This window comes from Numenius arquata, chromosome 24 (assembly GCF_964106895.1).
Source record: "Numenius arquata chromosome 24, bNumArq3.hap1.1, whole genome shotgun sequence".
NCBI lineage: Eukaryota > Metazoa > Chordata > Aves > Charadriiformes > Scolopacidae > Numenius > Numenius arquata.
Genome location: NC_133599.1, coordinates 7,734,502 through 7,755,856, shown reverse-complemented (window position 1 = coordinate 7,755,856; position 21,355 = coordinate 7,734,502).

Genomic DNA, 21,355 nt, shown 5'->3' with positions numbered 1-21,355 from the left:
ACCTGCTGGCACTTACAGAACCCTGCAGGCCTCTACAGAACCCTACAGGTCCATACAGAACCCCACAGGGCCCTACGGAACTTTACCAGCCACTACGGAACTCTACGGGCCCCTACAGAACCCTGCAGAACCCTCCAGAACCTTACAGAATCCCACGGATTCCTACAGACTCCTGCGGGCACTTACACAACCCCACAGGGCCCTACGGAACACTGCCAGCCCCTATGGAAGGAACCTTACGGACCCCTACAGAACACTACTGGCTCCTGCGGTACTCTACAGGCCTCTAGGAAACCTACAAAGCTCTACGGAGCCCTATGGATCCTTACGGAACAGTACGGGCCCCTTCAGACCTCTGCGGGCCCTTATGGAAACCTACAGGACCCTACGGAACCATACGAGACTCTACAGGCCCCAAGGCAACACCACCGGCCCCTACGGAACCCTACACAACCTCCAGAAACATATGTCACCCTACAAGCTCCTACCAACCCCTGCGGGCACTTACACAACCCTACAGGCCCCTACGGAAATCTACGGGACTCTACGGGCCCCTAGGGAAGCCTACAGATTTCGACGCAACCCTACGAGCCCCTCTGGAACCCTACAGAATATTCCAGGACCTGACAGCACTCTACAAGACCCTTAGCAACACAACGGAACCTCACTAAAACCCTATGGGCTCCTACAGAACACTGCAGGTGCCTACGGAACCCTACAGAACCCTACGGAATACTACCAGCCACTACGGAAACCTATGGCCCCTATGGAACTCTACGGAACCTGACAGAAACACTGTGGGCCCCTACAGGCCCTTGCGGGCACTTGCAGAACTCTGCAGGAACCCACGGAACTTTATGGAACCCTACCAGCCCCTACGGAAGCCTAAAGAACCTTGCAGGCAGTTACGGAACGGTACAGGGTCCTACAGAACTTTACCAGCCACTACGGGACTCTACGGGCCCCTAGGGAAGCCTACAGATTTTGACGGAACCCTACAAGCCCCTCTGGAACCCTACAGAATACTCCAGGACCCGACAGCACTCTACAAGACCCTTAGCAACACAACGGAACCTCACTAAAACCCTATGGGCTCCTACAGAACACTGCAGGCGCCTACGGAACCCTACAGACCCCTACGGAACCCTACAGACACCTGCTGGCACTTACAGAACCCTGCAGGCCTCTACAGAACCCTACAGGTCCATACAGAACCCCACAGGGCCCTACGGAACTTTACCAGCCACTACGGAACTCTACGGGCCCCTACAGAACCCTGCAGAACCCTCCAGAACCTTACAGAATCCCACGGATTCCTACAGACTCCTGCGGGCACTTACACAACCCCACAGGGCCCTACGGAACACTGCCAGCCCCTATGGAAGGAACCTTACGGACCCCTACAGAACACTACTGGCTCCTGCGGTACTCTACAGGCCTCTAGGAAACCTACAAAGCTCTACGGAGCCCTATGGATCCTTACGGAACAGTACGGGCCCCTTCAGACCTCTGCGGGCCCTTATGGAAACCTACAGGACCCTACGGAACCATACGAGACTCTACAGGCCCCAAGGCAACACCACCGGCCCCTACGGAACCCTACACAACCTCCAGAAACATATGTCACCCTACAAGCTCCTACCAACCCCTGCGGGCACTTACACAACCCTACAGGCCCCTACGGAAATCTACGGGACTCTACGGGCCCCTAGGGAAGCCTACAGATTTCGACGCAACCCTACGAGCCCCTCTGGAACCCTACAGAATATTCCAGGACCTGACAGCACTCTACAAGACCCTTAGCAACACAACGGAACCTCACTAAAACCCTATGGGCTCCTACAGAACACTGCAGGTGCCTACGGAACCCTACAGAACCCTACGGAATACTACCAGCCACTACGGAAACCTATGGCCCCTATGGAACTCTACGGAACCTGACAGAAACACTGTGGGCCCCTACAGGCCCTTGCGGGCACTTGCAGAACTCTGCAGGAACCCACGGAACTTTATGGAACCCTACCAGCCCCTATGGAAGCCTAAAGACCCTTGCAGGCAGTTACGGAACGGTACAGGGTCCTACAGAACTTTACCAGCCACTACGGGACTCTACGGGCCCCTAGGGAAGCCTACAGATTTTGACGGAACCCTACAAGCCCCTCTGGAACCCTACAGAATACTCCAGGACCCGACAGCACTCTACAAGACCCTTAGCAACACAACGGAACCTCACTAAAACCCTATGGGCTCCTACAGAACACTGCAGGCGCCTACGGAACCCTACAGACCCCTACGGAACCCTACAGACACCTGCTGGCACTTACAGAACCCTGCAGGCCCCTACGGAACCCTACAGGTCCATACAGAACCCCACAGGGCCCTACGGAACTTTACCAGCCACTACGGAACTCTACGGGCCCCTACAGAACCCTGCAGAACCCTCCAGAACCTTACAGAATCCCACGGATTCCTACAGACTCCTGCGGGCACTTACACAACCCCACAGGGCCCTACGGAACACTGCCAGCCCCTATGGAAGGAACCTTACGGACCCCTACAGAACACTACTGGCTCCTGCGGTACTCTACAGGCCTCTAGGAAACCTACAAAGCTCTACGGAGCCCTATGGATCCTTACGGAACAGTACGGGCCCCTTCAGACCTCTGCGGGCCCTTATGGAAACCTACAGGACCCTACGGAACCATACGAGACTCTACAGGCCCCAAGGCAACACCACCGGCCCCTACGGAACCCTACACAACCTCCAGAAACATATGTCACCCTACAAGCTCCTACCAACCCCTGCGGGCACTTACACAACCCTACAGGCCCCTACGGAAATCTACGGGACTCTACGGGCCCCTAGGGAAGCCTACAGATTTCGACGCAACCCTACGAGCCCCTCTGGAACCCTACAGAATATTCCAGGACCTGACAGCACTCTACAAGACCCTTAGCAACACAACGGAACCTCACTAAAACCCTATGGGCTCCTACAGAACACTGCAGGTGCCTACGGAACCCTACAGAACCCTACGGAATACTACCAGCCACTACGGAAACCTATGGCCCCTATGGAACTCTACGGAACCTGACAGAAACACTGTGGGCCCCTACAGGCCCTTGCGGGCACTTGCAGAACTCTGCAGGAACCCACGGAACTTTATGGAACCCTACCAGCCCCTATGGAAGCCTAAAGAACCTTGCAGGCAGTTACGGAACGGTACAGGGTCCTACAGAACTTTACCAGCCACTACGGGACTCTACGGGCCCCTAGGGAAGCCTACAGATTTTGACGGAACCCTACAAGCCCCTCTGGAACCCTACAGAATACTCCAGGACCCGACAGCACTCTACAAGACCCTTAGCAACACAACGGAACCTCACTAAAACCCTATGGGCTCCTACAGAACACTGCAGGCGCCTACGGAACCCTACAGACCCCTACGGAACCCTACAGACACCTGCTGGCACTTACAGAACCCTGCAGGCCTCTACAGAACCCTACAGGTCCATACAGAACCCCACAGGGCCCTACGGAACTTTACCAGCCACTACGGAACTCTACGGGCCCCTACAGAACCCTGCAGAACCCTCCAGAACCTTACAGAATCCCACGGATTCCTACAGACTCCTGCGGGCACTTACACAACCCCACAGGGCCCTACGGAACACTGCCAGCCCCTATGGAAGGAACCTTACGGACCCCTACAGAACACTACTGGCTCCTGCGGTACTCTACAGGCCTCTAGGAAACCTACAAAGCTCTACGGAGCCCTATGGATCCTTACGGAACAGTACGGGCCCCTTCAGACCTCTGCGGGCCCTTATGGAAACCTACAGGACCCTACGGAACCATACGAGACTCTACAGGCCCCAAGGCAACACCACCGGCCCCTACGGAACCCTACACAACCTCCAGAAACATATGTCACCCTACAAGCTCCTACCAACCCCTGCGGGCACTTACACAACCCTACAGGCCCCTACGGAAATCTACGGGACTCTACGGGCCCCTAGGGAAGCCTACAGATTTCGACGCAACCCTACGAGCCCCTCTGGAACCCTACAGAATATTCCAGGACCTGACAGCACTCTACAAGACCCTTAGCAACACAACGGAACCTCACTAAAACCCTATGGGCTCCTACAGAACACTGCAGGTGCCTACGGAACCCTACAGAACCCTACGGAATACTACCAGCCACTACGGAAACCTATGGCCCCTATGGAACTCTACGGAACCTGACAGAAACACTGTGGGCCCCTACAGGCCCTTGCGGGCACTTGCAGAACTCTGCAGGAACCCACGGAACTTTATGGAACCCTACCAGCCCCTACGGAAGCCTAAAGAACCTTGCAGGCAGTTACGGAACGGTACAGGGTCCTACAGAACTTTACCAGCCACTACGGGACTCTACGGGCCCCTAGGGAAGCCTACAGATTTTGACGGAACCCTACAAGCCCCTCTGGAACCCTACAGAATACTCCAGGACCCGACAGCACTCTACAAGACCCTTAGCAACACAACGGAACCTCACTAAAACCCTATGGGCTCCTACAGAACACTGCAGGCGCCTACGGAACCCTACAGACCCCTACGGAACCCTACAGACACCTGCTGGCACTTACAGAACCCTGCAGGCCTCTACAGAACCCTACAGGTCCATACAGAACCCCACAGGGCCCTACGGAACTTTACCAGCCACTACGGAACTCTACGGGCCCCTACAGAACCCTGCAGAACCCTCCAGAACCTTACAGAATCCCACGGATTCCTACAGACTCCTGCGGGCACTTACACAACCCCACAGGGCCCTACGGAACACTGCCAGCCCCTATGGAAGGAACCTTACGGACCCCTACAGAACACTACTGGCTCCTGCGGTACTCTACAGGCCTCTAGGAAACCTACAAAGCTCTACGGAGCCCTATGGATCCTTACGGAACAGTACGGGCCCCTTCAGACCTCTGCGGGCCCTTATGGAAACCTACAGGACCCTACGGAACCATACGAGACTCTACAGGCCCCAAGGCAACACCACCGGCCCCTACGGAACCCTACACAACCTCCAGAAACATATGTCACCCTACAAGCTCCTACCAACCCCTGCGGGCACTTACACAACCCTACAGGCCCCTACGGAAATCTACGGGACTCTACGGGCCCCTAGGGAAGCCTACAGATTTCGACGCAACCCTACGAGCCCCTCTGGAACCCTACAGAATATTCCAGGACCTGACAGCACTCTACAAGACCCTTAGCAACACAACGGAACCTCACTAAAACCCTATGGGCTCCTACAGAACACTGCAGGTGCCTACGGAACCCTACAGAACCCTACGGAATACTACCAGCCACTACGGAAACCTATGGCCCCTATGGAACTCTACGGAACCTGACAGAAACACTGTGGGCCCCTACAGGCCCTTGCGGGCACTTGCAGAACTCTGCAGGAACCCACGGAACTTTATGGAACCCTACCAGCCCCTATGGAAGCCTAAAGACCCTTGCAGGCAGTTACGGAACGGTACAGGGTCCTACAGAACTTTACCAGCCACTACGGGACTCTACGGGCCCCTAGGGAAGCCTACAGATTTTGACGGAACCCTACAAGCCCCTCTGGAACCCTACAGAATACTCCAGGACCCGACAGCACTCTACAAGACCCTTAGCAACACAACGGAACCTCACTAAAACCCTATGGGCTCCTACAGAACACTGCAGGCGCCTACGGAACCCTACAGACCCCTACGGAACCCTACAGACACCTGCTGGCACTTACAGAACCCTGCAGGCCCCTACGGAACCCTACAGGTCCATACAGAACCCCACAGGGCCCTACGGAACTTTACCAGCCACTACGGAACTCTACGGGCCCCTACAGAACCCTGCAGAACCCTCCAGAACCTTACAGAATCCCACGGATTCCTACAGACTCCTGCGGGCACTTACACAACCCCACAGGGCCCTACGGAACACTGCCAGCCCCTATGGAAGGAACCTTACGGACCCCTACAGAACACTACTGGCTCCTGCGGTACTCTACAGGCCTCTAGGAAACCTACAAAGCTCTACGGAGCCCTATGGATCCTTACGGAACAGTACGGGCCCCTTCAGACCTCTGCGGGCCCTTATGGAAACCTACAGGACCCTACGGAACCATACGAGACTCTACAGGCCCCAAGGCAACACCACCGGCCCCTACGGAACCCTACACAACCTCCAGAAACATATGTCACCCTACAAGCTCCTACCAACCCCTGCGGGCACTTACACAACCCTACAGGCCCCTACGGAAATCTACGGGACTCTACGGGCCCCTAGGGAAGCCTACAGATTTCGACGCAACCCTACGAGCCCCTCTGGAACCCTACAGAATATTCCAGGACCTGACAGCACTCTACAAGACCCTTAGCAACACAACGGAACCTCACTAAAACCCTATGGGCTCCTACAGAACACTGCAGGTGCCTACGGAACCCTACAGAACCCTACGGAATACTACCAGCCACTACGGAAACCTATGGCCCCTATGGAACTCTACGGAACCTGACAGAAACACTGTGGGCCCCTACAGGCCCTTGCGGGCACTTGCAGAACTCTGCAGGAACCCACGGAACTTTATGGAACCCTACCAGCCCCTATGGAAGCCTAAAGAACCTTGCAGGCAGTTACGGAACGGTACAGGGTCCTACAGAACTTTACCAGCCACTACGGGACTCTACGGGCCCCTAGGGAAGCCTACAGATTTTGACGGAACCCTACAAGCCCCTCTGGAACCCTACAGAATACTCCAGGACCCGACAGCACTCTACAAGACCCTTAGCAACACAACGGAACCTCACTAAAACCCTATGGGCTCCTACAGAACACTGCAGGCGCCTACGGAACCCTACAGACCCCTACGGAACCCTACAGACACCTGCTGGCACTTACAGAACCCTGCAGGCCTCTACAGAACCCTACAGGTCCATACAGAACCCCACAGGGCCCTACGGAACTTTACCAGCCACTACGGAACTCTACGGGCCCCTACAGAACCCTGCAGAACCCTCCAGAACCTTACAGAATCCCACGGATTCCTACAGACTCCTGCGGGCACTTACACAACCCCACAGGGCCCTACGGAACACTGCCAGCCCCTATGGAAGGAACCTTACGGACCCCTACAGAACACTACTGGCTCCTGCGGTACTCTACAGGCCTCTAGGAAACCTACAAAGCTCTACGGAGCCCTATGGATCCTTACGGAACAGTACGGGCCCCTTCAGACCTCTGCGGGCCCTTATGGAAACCTACAGGACCCTACGGAACCATACGAGACTCTACAGGCCCCAAGGCAACACCACCGGCCCCTACGGAACCCTACACAACCTCCAGAAACATATGTCACCCTACAAGCTCCTACCAACCCCTGCGGGCACTTACACAACCCTACAGGCCCCTACGGAAATCTACGGGACTCTACGGGCCCCTAGGGAAGCCTACAAATTTCGACGCAACCCTACGAGCCCCTCTGGAACCCTACAGAATATTCCAGGACCTGACAGCACTCTACAAGACCCTTAGCAACACAACGGAACCTCACTAAAACCCTATGGGCTCCTACAGAACACTGCAGGCGCCTACGGAACCCTACAGACCCCTACGGAACCCTACAGACACCTGCTGGCACTTACAGAACCCTGCAGGCCCCTACGGAACCCTACAGGTCCATACAGAACCCCACAGGGCCCTACGGAACTTTACCAGCCACTACGGAACTCTACGGGCCCCTACGGAAGCCTGCAGACACCTGCGGGCACTTACAGAACCCTGCAGGCCCCTACAGAACCCTACAGGTCCATACAGAACCCCACAGGGCCCTACGGAACTTTACCAGCCACTACGGAACTCTACGGGCCCCTACAGAACCCTGCAGAACCCTCCAGAACCTTACAGAATCCCACGGATTCCTACAGACTCCTGCGGGCACTTACACAACCCCAGAGGCCCCTACGGAACACTGCCAGCCCCTATGGAAGGAACCTTACGGACCCCTACAGAACACTACTGGCTCCTGCGGTACTCTACAGGCCTCTAGGAAACCTACGAAGCTCTACGGAGCCCTATGGATCCTTACGGAACAGTACGGGCCCCTTCAGACCTCTGCGGGCGCTTATGGAAACCTACAGGCCCCTACGGAACTGTACGAGACTCTACAGGCCCTTAGGGAACACCACAGGCCCCTACGGAACCATACGAGACTCTACAGGCCCCTAGGGAACACCACCGGCCCCTACGGAACCCTACACAACCCTCTGGAAACTTATGGAACCCTACAAGCTCCTACCAACCCCTGCGGGCACTTACACAACCCTACAGGCCCCTATGGAAATCTACGGGACTCTACGGGCCCCTAGGGAAGCCTACAGATTTTGACGGAACCCTACGAGCCCCTCTGGAACCCTACAGAATACTCCAGGACGCGACAGCACTCTACAAGACCCTTAGCAACACAACGGAACCTCACTAAAACCCTATGGGCTCCTAGAGAACACTGCAGGCGCCTACGGAACCCTACAGACCCCTACGGAACCCTACAGACACCTGCTGGCACTTACAGAACCCTGCAGGCCCCTACGCAACCCTACAGGTCCATACAGAACCCCACAGGGCCCTACGGAACTTTACCAGCCACTACGGAACTCTACGGGCCCCTACGGAACCCTGCAGACACCTGCGGGCACTTACAGAACCCTGCAGGCCCCTACAGAACCCTACCGGTCCATACAGAACCCCACAGGGCCCTACGGAACTTTACCAGCTACTACGGAACTCTACAGGCCCCTACAGAACCCTGCAGAACCCTCCAGAACCTTACAGAATCCCACGGATTCCTACAGACTCCTGCGGGCACTTACACAACCCCAGAGGCCCCTACGGAACACTGCCAGCCCCTATGGAAGGAACCTTACGGACCCCTACAGAACACTACTGGCTCCTGCGGTACTCTACAGGCCTCTAGGAAACCTACGAAGCTCTACGGAGCCCTATGGATCCTTACGGAACAGTACGGGCCCCTTCAGACCTCTGCGGGTGCTTATGGAAACCTACAGGACCCTACGGAACTGCACGAGACTCTACAGGCCCCTAGGGAACACCACCGGCCCCTACGGAACCCTACACAACCCTCTGGAAACATATGTCACCCTACAAGCTCCTACCAACCCCTGCGGGCACTTACACAACCCTACAGGCCCCTACGGAAATCTACGGGACTCTACGGGCCCCTAGGGAAGCCTACAGATTTCGACGGAACCCTACAAGCCCCTCTGGAACCCTACAGAATACTCCAGGACCAGACAGCACTCTACAAGACCCTTAGCAACACAACGGAACCTCACTAAAACCCTATGGGCTCCTACAGAACACTGCAGGCGCCTACGGAACCCTACAGAACCCTACGGAATACTACCAGCCACTACGGAAACCTATGGCCCCTACGGAACTCTACGGAACCTGACAGAAACACTGTGCGCCCCTACAGGCCCTTGCGGGCACTTGCAGAACTCTGCAGGAACCCACGGAACTTTATGGAACCCTACCAGCCCCTACGGAAGCCTAAAGACCCTTGCAGGCAGTTACGGAACGGTGCAGGGCCCTAGGGAACTTTACCAGCCACTACGGAACTCTACGGGCCCCTACGGAACCCTGCAGAACCCTCCAGAACCTTACACAATCCCACGGATTCCTACAGACTCCTGCGGGCACTTACTCAACCCTAGAGGCCCCTACGGAACACTGCCAGCCCCTATGGAAGGAACCCTACAGGCCCCTACAGAACACTACTGGCTCCTGCGGTACTCTACAGGCCTCTAGGGAACCTACGAAGCTCTACGGAGCCCTATGGAGCTCTACGGAGCCCTATGGATCCTTACGGAACAGTACGGGCCCCTTCAGACCTCTGCGGGCGCTTATGGAAACCTACAGGACCCTACGGAACTGTACGAGACTCTACAGGCCCTTAGGGAACACCACAGGCCCCTACGGAACCATACGAGACTCTACAGGCCCCTAGGGAACACCACCGGCCCCTACGGAACCCTACACAACCCTCTGGAAACTTATGGAACCCTACAAGCTCCTACCAACCCCTGCGGGCACTTACACAACCCTACAGGCCCCTATGGAAATCTACGGGACTCTACGGGCCCCTAGGGAAGCCTACAGATTTTGACGGAACCCTACGAGCCCCTCTGGAACCCTACAGAATACTCCAGGACCCGACAGCACTCTACAAGACCCTTAGCAACACAACGGAACCTCACTAAAACCCTATGGGCTCCTACAGAACACTGCAGGCGCCTACGGAACCCTACAGACCCCTACGGAACCCTACAGACACCTGCTGGCACTTACAGAACCCTGCAGGCCCCTACGCAACCCTACAGGTCCATACAGAACCCCACAGGGCCCTACGGAACTTTACCAGCCACTACGGAACTCTACGGGCCCCTACGGAACCCTGCAGACACCTGCGGGCACTTACAGAACCCTGCAGGCCCCTACAGAACCCTACCGGTCCATACAGAACCCCACAGGGCCCTACGGAACTTTACCAGCTACTACGGAACTCTACAGGCCCCTACAGAACCCTGCAGAACCCTCCAGAACCTTACAGAATCCCACGGATTCCTACAGACTCCTGCGGGCACTTACACAACCCCAGAGGCCCCTACGGAACACTGCCAGCCCCTATGGAAGGAACCTTACGGACCCCTACAGAACACTACTGGCTCCTGCGGTACTCTACAGGCCTCTAGGAAACCTACGAAGCTCTACGGAGCCCTATGGATCCTTACGGAACAGTACGGGCCCCTTCAGACCTCTGCGGGCCCTTATGGAAACCTACAGGACCCTACGGAACTGCACGAGACTCTACAGGCCCCTAGGGAACACCACAGGCCCCTACGGAACCCTACACAACCCTCCAAAAATATATGGCACCCTACAAGCTCCTACCAACCCCTGCGGGCACTTACACAACCCTACAGGCCCCTACGGAAATCTACGGGACTCTACGGGCCCCTAGGGAAGCCTACAGATTTCGACGGAACCCTACAAGCCCCTCTGGAACCCTACAGAATACTCCAGGACCAGACAGCACTCTACAAGACCCTTAGCAACACAACGGAACCTCACTAAAACCCTATGGGCTCCTACAGAACACTGCAGGTGCCTACGGAACCCTACAGAACCCTACGGAATACTACCAGCCACTACGGAAACCTATGGCCCCTATGGAACTCTACGGAACCTGACAGAAACACTGTGGGCCCCTACAGGCCCTTGCGGGCACTTGCAGAACTCTGCAGGAACCCACGGAACTTTATGGAACCCTACCAGCCCCTACGGAAGCCTAAAGACCCTTGCAGGCAGTTACGGAACGGTACAGGGCCCTACGGAACTTTACCAGCCACTACGGGACTCTACGGGCCCCTAGGGAAGCCTACAGATTTTGACGGAACCCTACAAGCCCCTCTGGAACCCTACAGAATACTCCAGGACCCGACAGCACTCTACAAGACCCTTAGCAACACAACGGAACCTCACTAAAACCCTATGGGCTCCTACAGAACACTGCAGGCGCCTACGGAACCCTACAGACCCCTACGGAACCCTACAGACACCTGCTGGCACTTACAGAACCCTGCAGGCCCCTACGCAACCCTACAGGTCCATACAGAACCCCACAGGGCCCTACGGAACTTTACCAGCCACTACGGAACTCTACGGGCCCCTACGGAACCCTGCAGACACCTGCGGGCACTTACAGAACCCTGCAGGCCCCTACAGAACCCTACCGGTCCATACAGAACCCCACAGGGCCCTACGGAACTTTCCCAGCCACTACGGAACTCTACGGGCCCCTACAGAACCCTGCAGAACCCTCCAGAACCTTACAGAATCCCACGGATTCCTACAGACTCCTGCGGGCACTTACACAACCCCAGAGGCCCCTACGGAACACTGCCAGCCCCTATGGAAGGAACCTTACGGACCCCTACAGAACACTACTGGCTCCTGCGGTACTCTACAGGCCTCTAGGAAACCTACGAAGCTCTACGGAGCCCTATGGATCCTTACGGAACAGTACGGGCCCCTTCAGTCCTCTGCGGGTGCTTATGGAAACCTACAGGACCCTACGGAACTGCACGAGACTCTACAGGCCCCTAGGGAACACCACAGGCCCCTACGGAACCCTACACAACCCTCCGGAAATATATGGCACCCTACAAGCTCCTACCAACCCCTGCGGGCACTTACACAACCCTACAGGCCCCTACGGAAATCTACGGGACTCTACGGGCCCCTAGGGAAGCCTACAGATTTCGACGGAACCCTACAAGCCCCTCTGGAACCCTACAGAATACTCCAGGACCAGACAGCACTCTACAAGACCCTTAGCAACACAACGGAACCTCACTAAAACCCTATGGGCTCCTACAGAACACTGCAGGTGCCTACGGAACCCTACAGAACCCTACAGAATACTACCAGCCACTACGGAAACCTATGGCCCCTATGGAACTCTACGGAACCTGACAGAAACACTGTGGGCCCCTACAGGCCCTTGCGGGCACTTGCAGAACTCTGCAGGAACCCACGGAACTTTATGGAACCCTACCAGCCCCTACGGAAGCCTAAAGACCCTTGCAGGCAGTTACGGAACGGTACAGGGCCCTAGGGAACTTTACCAGCCACTACGGAACTCTACGGGCCCCTACGGAACCCTGCAGAACCCTCCAGAACCTTACACAATCCCAGGGATTCCTATAGACTCCTGCGGGCACTTACTCAACCCTAGAGGCCCCTACGGAACACTGCCAGCCCCTATGGAAGGAACCCTACGGGCCCCTACAGAACACTACTGGCTCCTGCGGTACTCTACAGGCCTCTAGGAAACCTACAAAGCTCTACGGAGCCCTATGGATCCTTACGGAACAGTACGGGCCCCTTCAGACCTCTGCGGGCGCTTATGGAAACCTATAGGCCACTACGGAACCGTACGAGACTCTACAGGCCCCTAGGGAACAGCACAGGCCCCTACGGAACCCTACACAACCCTCTGGAAACTTATGGCACCCTACAAGCTCCTACCAACCCCTGCGGGCACTTACACAACCCTACAGGCCCCTACGGAAATCTAAGGGACTCCACGGGCCCCTAGGGAAGCCTACAGATTGTGACGGAACCCTACGAGCCCCTCTGGAACCCTACAGAATACTCCAGGACCCGACAGCACTCTACAAGACCCTTAGCAACACAACGGAACCTCACTAAAACCCTATGGGCTCCTACAGAACACTGCAGGTGCCTACGGAACCCTACAGAACCCGACGGAATACTACCAGCCACTACGGAAACCTATGGCCCCTATGGAACTCTACGGAACCTGACAGAAACACTGTGGGCCCCTACAGGCCCTTGCGGGCACTTGCAGAACTCTGCAGGAACCCACGGAACTTTATGGAACCCTACCAGCCCCTATGGAAGCCTAAAGACCCTTGCAGGCAGTTACGGAACGGTACAGGGCCCTACGGAACTTTACCAGCCACTACGGAACTCTACGGGCCCCTACGGAACCCTGCAGACACCTGCTGGCACTTACAGAACCCTGCAGGCCCCTACAGAACCCTACAGGTCCATACAGAACCCCACAGGGCCCTACGGAACTTTCCCAGCCACTACGGAACTCTACGGGCCCCTACAGAACCCTGCAGAACCCTCCAGAACCTTACAGAATCCCACGGATTCCTACAGACTCCTGCGGGCACTTACACAACCCCAGAGGCCCCTACGGAACACTGCCAGCCCCTATGGAATGAACCTTACGGACCCCTACAGAACACTACTGGCTCCTGCGGTACTCTACAGGCCTCTAGGAAACCTACGAAGCTCTACGGAGCCCTATGGATCCTTACGGAACAGTACGGGCCCCTTCAGTCCTCTGCGGGTGCTTATGGAAACCTACAGGACCCTACGGAACTGCACGAGACTCTACAGGCCCCTAGGGAACACCACAGGCCCCTACGGAACCCTACACAACCCTCCGGAAATATATGGCACCCTACAAGCTCCTACCAACCCCTGCGGGCACTTACACAACCCTACAGGCCCCTAAGGAAATCTACGGGACTCTACGGGCCCCTAGGGAAGCCTACAGATTTCGACGGAACCCTACAAGCCCCTCTGGAACCCTACAGAATACTCCAGGACCAGACAGCACTCTACAAGACCCTTAGCAACACAACGGAACCTCACTAAAACCCTATGGGCTCCTACAGAACACTGCAGGTGCCTACGGAACCCTACAGAACCCTACGGAATACTACCAGCCACTACGGAAACCTATGGCCCCTATGGAACTCTACGGAACCTGACAGAAACACTGTGGGCCCCTACAGGCCCTTGCGGGCACTTGCAGAACTCTGCAGGAACCCACGGAACTTTATGGAACCCTACCAGCCCCTACGGAAGCCTAAAGACCCTTGCAGGCAGTTACGGAACGGTACAGGGCCCTAGGGAACTTTACCAGCCACTACGGAACTCTACGGGCCCCTACGGAACCCTGCAGAACCCTCCAGAACCTTACACAATCCCACGGATTCCTACAGACTCCTGCGGGCACTTACTCAACCCTAGAGGCCCCTACGGAACACTGCCAGCCCCTATGGAAGGAACCCTACGGGCCCCTACAGAACACTACTGGCTCCTGCGGTACTCTACAGGCCTCTAGGGAACCTACGAAGCTCTACGGAGCCCTATGGATCCTTACGGAACAGTACGGGCCCCTTCAGACCTCTGCGGGCGCTTATGGAAACCTACAGGCCCCTACGGAACCGTACGAGACTCTACAGGCCCCTAGGGAACAGCACAGGCCCCTACGGAACCCTACACAACCCTCTGGAAACTTATGGCACCCTACAAGCTCCTACCAACCCCTGCGGGCACTTACACAACCCTACAGGCCCCTATGGAAATCTAAGGGACTCCACGGGCCCCTAGGGAAGCCTACAGATTGTGACGGAACCCTACGAGCCCCTCTGGAACCCTACAGAATACTCCAGGACCCGACAGCACTCTACAAGACCCTTAGCAACACAACGGAACCTCACTAAAACCCTATGGGCTCCTACAGAACACTGCAGGTGCCTACGGAACCCTACAGACCCCTACGGAACCCTGCAGACACCTGCTGGCACTTACAGAACCCTGCAGGCCCCTACGGAACCCTACAGGTCCATACAGAACCCCACAGGGCCCTACGGAACTTTACCAGCCACTACGGAACTCTACGGGCTCCTACAGAACCCTGCAGAACCCTCCAGAACCTTACAGAATCCCACGGATTCCTACAGACTCCTGCGGGCACTTACACAACCCCAGAGGCCCCTACGGAACACTGCCAGCCCCTATGGAAGGAACCCTACGGGCCCCTACAGAACACTACTGGCTCCTGCGGTACTCTACAGGCCTCTAGGGAACCTACGAAGCTCTACGGAGCCCTATGGATCCTTACGGAACAGTACGGGCCCCTTCAGACCTCTGCGGGCGCTTATGGAAACCTACAGGCCCCTACGGAACCGTACGAGACTCTACAGGCCCCTAGGGAACAGCACAGGCCCCTACGGAACCCTACACAACCCTCTGGAAACTTATGGCACCCTACAAGCTCCTACCAACCCCTGCGGGCACTTACACAACCCTACAGGCCCCTATGGAAATCTAAGGGACTCCACGGGCCCCTAGGGAAGCCTACAGATTGTGACGGAACCCTACGAGCCCCTCTGGAACCCTACAGAATACTCCAGGACCCGACAGCACTCTACAAGACCCTTAGCAACACAACGGAACCTCACTAAAACCCTATGGGCTCCTACAGAACACTGCAGGTGCCTACGGAACCCTACAGACCCCTACGGAACCCTGCAGACACCTGCTGGCACTTACAGAACCCTGCAGGCCCCTACGGAACCCTACAGGTCCATACAGAACCCCACAGGGCCCTACGGAACTTTACCAGCCACTACGGAACTCTACGGGCTCCTACAGAACCCTGCAGAACCCTCCAGAACCTTACAGAATCCCACGGATTCCTACAGACTCCTGCGGGCACTTACACAACCCCAGAGGCCCCTACGGAACACTGCCAGCCCCTATGGAAGGAACCTTACGGACCCCTACAGAACACTACTGGCTCCTGCGGTACTCTACAGGCCTCTAGGAAACCTACGAAGCTCTACGGAGCCCTATGGATCCTTACGGAACAGTACGGGCCCCTTCAGACCTCTGCGGGCCCTTATGGAAACCTACAGGACCCTACGGAACCATACGAGACTCTACAGGCCCCTAGGGAACACCACCGGCCCCTACGGAACCCTACACAACCTCCAGAAACATATGTCACCCTACAAGCTCCTACCAACCCCTGCGGGCACTTACACAACCCTACAGGCCCCTACGGAAATCTACGGGACTCCACGGGCCCCTAGGGAAGCCTACAGATTGTGACGGAACCCTACGAGCCCCTCTGGAACCCTACAGAATACTCCAGGACCCGACAGCACTCTACAAGACCCTTAGCAACACAACGGAACCTCACTAAAACCCTATGGGCTCCTACAGAACACTGCAGGTGCCTACGGAACCCTACAGAACCCTACGGAATACTACCAGCCACTACGGAAACCTATGGCCCCTATGGAACTCTACGGAACCTGACAGAAACACTGTGGGCCCCTACAGGCCCTTGCGGGCACTTGCAGAACTCTGCAGGAACCCACGGAACTTTATGGAACCCTACCAGCCCCTACGGAAGCCTAAAGACCCTTGCAGGCAGTTACGGAACGGTACAGGGCCCTAGGGAACTTTACCAGCCACTACGGAACTCTACGGGCCCCTACGGAACCCTGCAGAACCCTCCAGAACCTTACACAATCCCACGGATTCCTACAGACTCCTGCGGGCACTTACTCAACCCTAGAGGCCCCTACGGAACACTGCCAGCCCCTATGGAAGGAACCCTACGGGCCCCTACAGAACACTACTGGCTCCTGCGGTACTCTACAGGCCTCTAGGGAACCTACGAAGCTCTACGGAGCCCTATGGATCCTTACGGAACAGTACTGCCCCTTCAGACCTCTGCGGGCGCTTATGGAAACCTACAGGCCCCTACGGAACCGTACGAGACTCTACAGGCCCCTAGGGAACAGCACAGGCCCCTACGGAACCCTACACAACCCTCCGGAAATATATGGCACCCTACAAGCTCCTACCAACCCCTGCGGGCACTTACACAACCCTACAGGCCCCTATGGAAATCTAAGGGACTCCACGGGCCCCTAGGGAAGCCTACAGATTGTGACGGAACCCTACGAGCCCCTCTGGAACCCTACAGAATACTCCAGGACCCGACAGCACTCTACAAGACCCTTAGCAACACAACGGAACCTCACTAAAACCCTATGGGCTCCTACAGAACACTGCAGGCGCCTACGGAACCCTACAGACCCCTACGGAACCCTGCAGACACCTGCTGGCACTTACAGAACCCTGCAGGCCCCTACGGAACCCTACAGGTCCATACAGAACCCCACAGGGCCCTACGGAACTTTACCAGCCACTACGGAACTCTACGGGCTCCTACAGAACCCTGCAGAACCCTCCAGAACCTTACAGAATCCCACGGATTCCTACAGACTCCTGCGGGCACTTACACAACCCCAGAGGCCCCTACGGAGCAATGCCAGCCCCTATGGAAGGAACCTTACGGACCCCTACAGAACACTACTGGCTCCTGCGGTACTCTACAGGCCTCTAGGAAACCTACGAAGCTCTACGGAGCCCTATGGATCCTTACGGAACAGTACGGGCCCCTTCAGACCTCTGCGGGCCCTTATGGAAACCTACAGGACCCTACGGAACCATACGAGACTCTACAGGCCCCTAGGGAACAACACCGGCTCCTACGGAACCCTACACAACCTCCAGAAACATATGTCACCCTACAAGCTCCTACCAACCCCTGCGGGCACTTACACAACCCTACAGGCCCCTACGGAAATCTACGGGACTCTACGGGCCCCTAGGGAAGCCTACAGATTTCGACGCAACCCTACGAGCCCCTCTGGAACCCTACAGAATACTCCAGGACCTGACAGCACTCTACAAGACCCTTAGCAACACAACGGAACCTCACTAAAACCCTATGGGCTCCTACAGAACACTGCAGGTGCCTACGGAACCCTACAGAACCCTACGGAATACTACCAGCCACTACGGAAACCTATGGCCCCTATGGAACTCTACGGAACCTGACAGAAACACTGTGGGCCCCTACAGGCCCTTGCGGGCACTTGCAGAACTCTGCAGGAACCCACGGAACTTTATGGAACCCTACCAGCCCCTATGGAAGCCTAAAGACCCTTGCAGGCAGTTACGGAACGGTACAGGGCCCTACAGAACTTTACCAGCCACTACGGGACTCTACGGCCCCCTAGGGAAGCCTACAGATTTTGACGGAACCCTACAAGCCCCTCTGGAACCCTACAGAATACTCCAGGACCAGACAGCACTCTACAAGACCCTTAGCAACACAACGGAACCTCACTAAAACCCTATGGGCTCCTACAGAACACTGCAGGCGCCTACGGAACCCTACAGACCCCTACAGAACCCTACAGACACCTGCTGGCACTTACAGAACCCTGCAGGCCCCTACGGAACCCTACAGGTCCATACAGAACCCCACAGGGCCCTACGGAACTTTACCAGCCACTACGGAACTCTACGGGCCCCTACGGAACCCTGCAGACACCTGCGGGCACTTACAGAACCCTGCAGGCCCCTACAGAACCCTACAGGTCCATACAGAACCCCACAGGGCCCTACGGAACTTTCCCAGCCACTACGGAACTCTACGGGCCCCTACAGAACCCTGCAGAACCCTCCAGAACCTTACAGAATCCCACGGATTCCTACAGACTCCTGCGGGCACTTACACAACCCCAGAGGCCCCTACGGAACACTGCCAGCCCCTATGGAAGGAACCTTACGGACCCCTACAGAACACTACTGGCTCCTGCGGTACTCTACAGGCCTCTAGGAAACCTACGAAGCTCTACGGAGCCCTATGGATCCTTACGGAACAGTACGGGCCCCTTCAGACCTCTGCGGGTGCTTATGGAAACCTACAGGCCCCTACGGAACTGCACGAGACTCTACAGGCCCCTAGGGAACACCACAGGCCCTGCGGAACCGTACGAGACTCTACAGGCCCCTAGGGAACACCACCGGCCCCTACGGAACCCTACACAACCCTCTGGAAACTTATGGCACCCTACAAGCTCCTACCAACCCCTGCGGGCACTTACACAACCCTACAGGCCCCTACGGAAATCTACGGGACTCTACGGGCCCCTAGGGAAGCCTACAGATTTCGACGCAACCCTACGAGCCCCTCTGGAACCCTACAGAATATTCCAGGACCTGACAGCACTCTACAAGACCCTTAGCAACACAACGGAACCTCACTAAAACCCTATGGGCTCCTACAGAACACTGCAGGTGCCTACGGAACCCTACAGAACCCTACGGAATACTACCAGCCACTACGGAAACCTATGGCCCCTATGGAACTCTACGGAACCTGACAGAAACACTGTGGGCCCCTACAGGCCCTTGCGGGCACTTGCAGAACTCTGCAGGAACCCACGGAACTTTATGGAACCCTACCAGCCCCTATGGAAGCCTAAAGACCCTTGCAGGCAGTTACGGAACGGTACAGGGCCCTAAAGAACTTTACCAGCCACTACGGGACTCTACGGGCCCCTAGGGAAGCCTACAGATTTTGACGGAACCCTACGAGCCCCTCTGGAACCCTACAGAATACTCCAGGACCCGACAGCACTCTACAAGACCCTTAGCAACACAACGGAACCTCACTAAAACCCTATGGGCTCCTACAGAACACTGCAGGCGCCTACGGAACCCTACAGACCCCTGCGGAACCCTACAGACACCTGCTGGCACTTACAGAACCCTGCAGGCCCCTACGGAACCCTACAGGTCCATACAGAACCCCACAGGGCCCTACAAAACTTTACCAGCCACTACGGAACTCTACGGGCCCCTACGGAACCCTGCAGACACCTGCGGGCACTTACAGAACCCTGCAGGCCCCTACAGAACCCTACAGGTCCATACAGAACCCCACAGGGCCCTACGGAACTTTACCAGCTACTACGGAACTCTACGGGCCCCTACAGAACCCTGCAGAACCCTCCAGAACCTTACAGAATCCCACGGATTCCTACAGACTCCTGCGGGCACTTACACAACCCCAGAGGCCCCAACGGAACGCTGCCAGCCCCTATGGAAGGAACCTTACGGACCCCTACAGAACACTACTGGCTCCTGCGGTACTCTACAGGCCTCTAGGAAACCTACGAAGCTCTACGGAGCCCTATGGATCCTTACGGAACAGTACGGCCCCCTTCAGACCTCTGCGGGTGCTTATGGAAACCTACAGGACCCTACGGAACTGCACGAGACTCTACAGGCCCCTAGGGAACACCACAGGCCCCTACGGAACCCTACACAACCCTCCGGAAATATATGGCACCCTACAAGCTCCTACCAACCCCTGCGGGCACTTACACAACCCTACAGGCCCCTACGGAAATCTACGGGACTCTACGGGCCCCTAGGGAAGCCTACAGATTTCGACGGAACCCTACAAGCCCCTCTGGAACCCTACAGAATACTCCAGGACCAGACAGCACTCTACAAGACCCTTAGCAACACAACGGAACCTCACTAAAACCCTATGGGCTCCTACAGAACACTGCAGGCGCCTACGGAACCCTACAGAACCCGACGGAATACTACCAGCCACTATGGAAACCTATGGCCCCTACGGAACTCTACGGAACCTGACAGAAACACTGTGCGCCCCTACAGGCCCTTGCGGGCACTTGCAGAACTCTGCAGGAACCCACGGAACTTTATGGAACCCTACCAGCCCCTACGGAAGCCTAAAGACCCTTGCAGGCAGTTACGGAACGGTGCAGGGCCCTACGGAACTTTACCAGCCACTACGGGACTCTACGGGCCCCTAGGGAAGCCTACAGATTTTGACGGAACCCTACAAGCCCCTCTGGAACCCTACAGAATACTCCAGGACCCGACAGCACTCTACAAGACCCTTAGCAACACAACGGAACCTCACTAAAACCCTATGGGCTCCTACAGAACACTGCAGGCGCCTACGGAACCCTACAGAACCCTACGGAACCCTACAGACAC